We start from the raw sequence: 5,742 nt of genomic DNA on the forward strand, positions 1-5,742 counted from the left end.
ATGAAGTTGATGGACATGAAGGTTTTCCAGTCTTCAAACTCTCCACAAGTTTAAGGATTGATGTAGACAAGTTTTCAACTTGTTGCTCAAGCTTAGTGATGCAATCGCATCACTAGATGTATCCTGTTTGTTTTCTCCATTCATAATGTCTCTTTTGGACCTTGGCTTTCGATGTACAAGCAAAGGACCTAAAATTTCTTCTCCAGAAGCTTTGCTTTGGTTGCAAGTTGAGACCATAAACCATCGTCACTCTTTCGGATATGGTGCTCTGATACTACTTAATCCAAAACTTCTAGTTGATAGAACTATGAATTCTTAGTTTTATAGGAATAAGGGAACGAGAGGAATTTTAAGACAATTAGAGAAACAAAAGGAAGAAGCTAAGAAACTGCTTTGAGTTATGCTTGTCTATTTAATTCATCAAATGGGGTTTATATACAAATTCATCGTCCTAAAATAGCAAGTGTTTTTACACCATAAGAGTTGAATGGCTTTAAAACACCTACGAACATAAGCCATACAAAGTTGGTTTAAAACCAATTGTTTTAAACCACAAATTATTTATGGTTTTAAAATAATTAAATAATGGTATAATAGTATGATTATTTAATTATTTTGTTCGCAAAATCCTTCAGGATTAAAGTCAAAAGTAGAACAAATGGGCGTTTGGGAGAATAAATGGATAGAGTTTCTAGGAGTAGAAAAGTTATTAATCTTGTTTGAATGTAGGTAGATGATATTTATAGGAGGAGTGGGAGCATATCTTCCAATTCTAGTTCTAGGAGAGGTTCGGTCATATCTATCTCCATCACGGAGAGGAGGTGTGCTCAGGCATGGGCTGATGTACCGATTTCCGAGGGACCACCAGCCAACAAGTGACACATGGAGAGGATTAAGAATGCATGAAGTGCTCCCTCCAATCATCTGGACACATGGAGAGGATTAAGAATGCTTGAGGAGGTGATTTGTGATGGAGCTCCAACCACTCCTGGGATTGGGATCCGACGAGAGAAGGCCTCAAGCAAATGAGGCCCAGGTGCACACCCCGGGTGACTTCGGGCGTAATTTTGTATTACCAAGTCGATTGGATTGGATCGGGTCGGGTGAGATCATCCAAACATCATCTTCAGACCATGATGATCATATCCTTGCGACCCATGTCATATATGGTCGGGTTGGGATGGTGTGCCCGGACCTATTCGGGTTGGCTATGTGGCGTCCTATCTAGTATTGTCCAATGCAAACTTGTCACATGTTATAAGTCTTTTTTTATATATAATTAAGATTTTGTAACACATTTAAGTGGAGGTACTTATGCTTTGGCTTGCAATTTGCATTGAATTTGGGAGTGGAAAGGGTGGCTTCGGAATTTGATTTTAAGGAAGCTATTCCCTATATTCTCCGGTCAGGTATCAAACGAAGGTGGTGTTGCTGGATGAGATTGGATTCTTATTGAGAAATTTTCACCCTGCTATTTGTCAGTTTAATTCTTTGACAAAAATTTAAAAGTTGGTACTTTGTTTATTGTCCTGCTCTAGCTCTAGTGGTTTTTTCTGTGTCCTTTTTGCACTGTAGATATTCGACGAAACTCCTCAACCAAAGTCAATTAAAAAGTTGGTGCTTTCTTTGTTCTTAGTTCTAGTGGTTTTTTCTTCTTCCTTTTTGCATTGTAGATGTTCGATGAAACTCCCCAACCAAAGTCAATACTTTCATTTACCTCCGTAGTCTGTGTCTGTCAATTTATTTTCCTTTACTCACAAAGTAAAAGTGCAACAAATTAGACGTGGTCAATAGCGATGGCCAAGAATTCACGTACCTGGGATGGTGTGTGGAAAACATTTAGAATTAGAATGCCTTGGCACTTTTCGTAAGGCCAATCTACTTTAAGCTCGAAGCCATACATGAGTGCACTGTGTATGGATTTATAAGAGGGCGTGTAGTCCTTAGAACAGTTCAAGAGCGCCGAAGCGGACTCTACACTGCAACGCCTGTTCAAATCCCCTACTGCCATAGCCCCAACCTTCACATAACTATACGTCTTTTGTTGGACCAAAGAAGTAGCACTTGTGTTCAAGCATGGAGCAGTTTCCACGTACAGAGAAGAAAATTTCGAGGCATGAAGGAGCAATTGTTGTTCTGAAGGCCAGGGTCTACAAGTCGGATTGTTTGGTTATGGTAGTTGATTGCCTGGACATAGTATCTTCTAGAAGAAGGTACGTCTACAAGTGTAATGTTGTTCTCGCAAGACAGAGTATACTTTACATTGCCGCAGTGCTTTGGATCATGTTTCAGTCGGAAAGGATAGCTTATGTTGTGGATATTGCTGCAGGAAGAGGTACACTTAGTGCTTTCATCCTTGGCGTTACAAGTTTCACCAGCTAAGCCGACAACAAGAAGGGCTACAATTAAAACCCACCTAGACAAGGCCAAGGACCTGCTTCCCATGGTGAGAGAGAGAGGTTGTTTTTCATTCAAACTAGTTTAATATTTAGGCAGTTCTTTATATGAGATGGTAATTGTGTGTAAGCTGTACGAGCACATCCAGAAGAATTGAATGGGTCGTTATAGGGCAATTAATGATTTGATAGTGCCATTTCAGCCTCTCTTTTTTTAACTTTAGTTGCTGATTAGGAGTTTCTTTCAGTCAATGGTTTGTATATTCATTTTATTTACTAAAAACCTTTATCATTCTTGACTTAGTTATCCAAATTATGTGCTTAGGGAAAAAATCCACATGCATTATTAGCTCAGAAATGCAGCAATTGTTCATGCCTTCCTTTTGCATATTGTTATGTGTTTTCTTCACGGCTGTTGGAGCAAGCCAAAATTGGTGTACATAATCAAAGTGCAGTAATGATCATGGCCTGGCTATCCATTTCCCATTCCTCCTCGGAAATCATTGTGGTGATTCTGGGCTTGGATGCAATAATGGTAGACAGGAGGCTGTTCTTCAGCAGCAAGTAGCGATAGTAAAATTCTTTGTCAAAAGCATAGATTACAAGCGTGGGCTAATATATAGCCAAGATGGCTGCCTGCTGTTAAAGCCCTTAGAAACCCCTAACATTCCAATCTCGCCCTTCTACTTATTAGACACCGATATACGTAATGTTACCTTATTCCATTGTCCTCCTCGGTTTGGAAGAGACATATATAAATTTCAAGTCCCCTGCCTTGGCAGCGGCCCTGGGTACGAAGTTTATGGCGTTTCTTCTGGCACTGATTTGCTTGACTACTTACCAAACCTACAGTCATGTACACGGATGTATGATGTTTTATCAGTTCCATTTGGGACTTGGATGGGAGATGGCACCTCTATTCCTAGTTTCAAATGGTCTGAACCAAATTGTACAGAATGTGAAGCAGAGGGAAAGAGGTGTAGATTGAACAACAATGGCATCAAAAGTGAAGTTGAATGTGTTCACGTGAGCAAAGCAAGTAAGGATTATATAAATGTTTGTTTCACATAAATTGCGCTCAAGTTTTTACAGTTTTCAAAGTAAATCATATATGCATACATGATGATCAATATAATCTGCTACCAACATGACAATCTGATTTTGCAATTCTGTTTTACAGGCCAAACAACGAAATTTGTGGCAACAGGTGAGTTCATTAAAACTGGTATTTTTCGTTTGCTTTGTTTCATGTCTTGAGGACGATGGAAGATATGCGTTTGCTGAAGGATTGTATTTATTTTCAGGTGCAACCCTGGGTTCATCCCTTCTTTTAGTACTGGTCATTGCACTATATCGTGTCTCTAGTGCTGATCAAAAGGAAAAAGAGAATCGATTAAAAATCGAAAGGTTTTTAGAGGATTACAAATCTCTCAAGCCAAGCAGATATTCCTATGCGGATATTAAGAGTATCACAAATGAATTCAAGGACAAGTTGGGCCAAGGAGCATATGGAACTGTTTTTAAAGGAAAGCTTTCTTCTGACTTCTTTGTTGCTGTGAAAGTACTTAACAATTCTATGGGAAATGGGGAAGAGTTCGTAAATGAAGTGGGAACGATGGGCCACATCCACCACGTCAACGTAGTTCGTTTGGTTGGCTTTTGTGCCGATGGATTTAGACGAGCTCTTGTTTATGAGTTCTTCCCCAATGGTTCGCTGCAGGATTTCATTTCATCAGCGGACAGTAAGAACAATTTCCTTGGTTGGGAAACGTTGCATGATATTGCTATAGGCATAGCCAAAGGAATTGAATATCTTCACCAGGGATTGGATCAAAGAATCGTCCATTTTGATATCAAACCCCATAATGTTTTGCTAGACCACAACTTCACTCCAAAAATTTCTGATTTTGGTTTGGCCAAATTATGTTCCAAGGATCAAAGTATAGTGTCAATGACTACAGCTAGAGGCACCATGGGCTATATTGCACCTGAAGTGTTCTCTAGGAATTTTGGAAATGTATCTTACAAGTCGGATGTCTATAGTTTTGGAATGTTGTTGCTAGAGATGGTAGGAGGAAGGAAGAGTATTGGTGCAACCACAAATAACACAAATGAAATTTACTACCCAGAATGGATCTATAATCTTCTAGAAGGAGGAGATGACCTACGAATCCATATTGGGGATGATGGAGATGGTAAAATTCCAAAGAAACTTGCAATTGTAGGGCTCCGGTGCATCCAGTGGCACCCAGTGGATCGTCCGTCTATGAAAATAGCGGTTCATATGTTAGAAGGGGGAGATAACTTGACCATGCCTCCTAATCCTTTTGTCTCTGGAGGTCCTACAACAACACATGCAAGCATCCCAGCAAGACCCCTAGACTTGGAAACAATTGCTGAATTAGAGTAAAATGTATAAGTATATGTATACGCACCAATGTAAGTAATATTAACTACATATGCGCTAGAACTTTTTGAACATGTAATAATTGTAGCCTAAATTGAGGGAGTTGGGTATTAGAGACTTCATTCAAGGGACATAAGTTATATTTTTTTATTGTTGAGAATTTGGGAATCCTATTCTTTGTAAATCAGTTGGTATACAAGTTTGGTGTCTGTTGCCAATGAAAAAAGATATCATATCAATTGCTTTCCAAAACTTTGGAATTTTGTTTACTCGTTAATGCTCTCTTGCAAGTTCTTAGGAGAATGAAGTGTAAAAGTTGGGACAATGTAATTTCAACTACTTGGAATTTTGTAGTTTTCCTTTGAAATTTCACGCATTGAAATTTTGGAATTTCAAGTTTTAGGAGCATGCATTGAAGTTTCAACAATTGGAAAAAAAATGTAAAAAGAAATCTCACCACATAGATGCTAAATGTCAATGATTTGGAAAAGAAAGGAATACAAAAATCAACGTGGTGGGGGTACTCATTGATGCAAGACTTTCATTGAAAACTTGGAATTTTGGAGTTTTCCTCCATGTCTTAGTTGAATGGGAATTGGGGACGCATGCGTTGAAATTTCAACAATTGGAAAAAAAAGAAAAAAGAAATCTCACCTCATAGATGCTAAGACTTTCATTAGGAGAAAAACATGGAGTTTACTTTTCAAGTCTTCAGTGGGAAAGTTCAACTGGACCATTTGTCCATTTTCCATCTGCATCTAACAAGTTCATTATCCACCATTGGTTTGGTCCCATCTGTTAAATTCAATCCATCTGCATCTAGCTTGATGATATGTCGGGTTGGTCTTTGCATAACCGATTTAAGTCACCTCAATATCATTATTAAGGACGAGAGTTTTATTAATTTGATAAGTTACAATACATTCTCAACCCATAATA

General features: G+C 38.6%; 1 pseudogene across 1 annotated transcript; it reads left to right on the forward strand.

The window, feature by feature from the left end:
* The first annotated feature begins 720 nt into the window (after window positions 1-720).
* LOC110744705 (rust resistance kinase Lr10-like) lies at window positions 721-5,115 on the forward strand (annotated as a pseudogene). The gene is made up of 4 exons (XR_015833450.1): window positions 721-2,213; window positions 2,330-3,435; window positions 3,577-3,603; window positions 3,701-5,115. The product of XR_015833450.1 is annotated as a rust resistance kinase Lr10-like (transcript).
* The last annotated feature ends 627 nt before the right edge of the window (window positions 5,116-5,742 follow it).

This window comes from Prunus avium, chromosome 2 (assembly GCF_965620075.1).
Source record: "Prunus avium chromosome 2, drPruAviu1.hap1.1, whole genome shotgun sequence".
NCBI lineage: Eukaryota > Viridiplantae > Streptophyta > Magnoliopsida > Rosales > Rosaceae > Prunus > Prunus avium.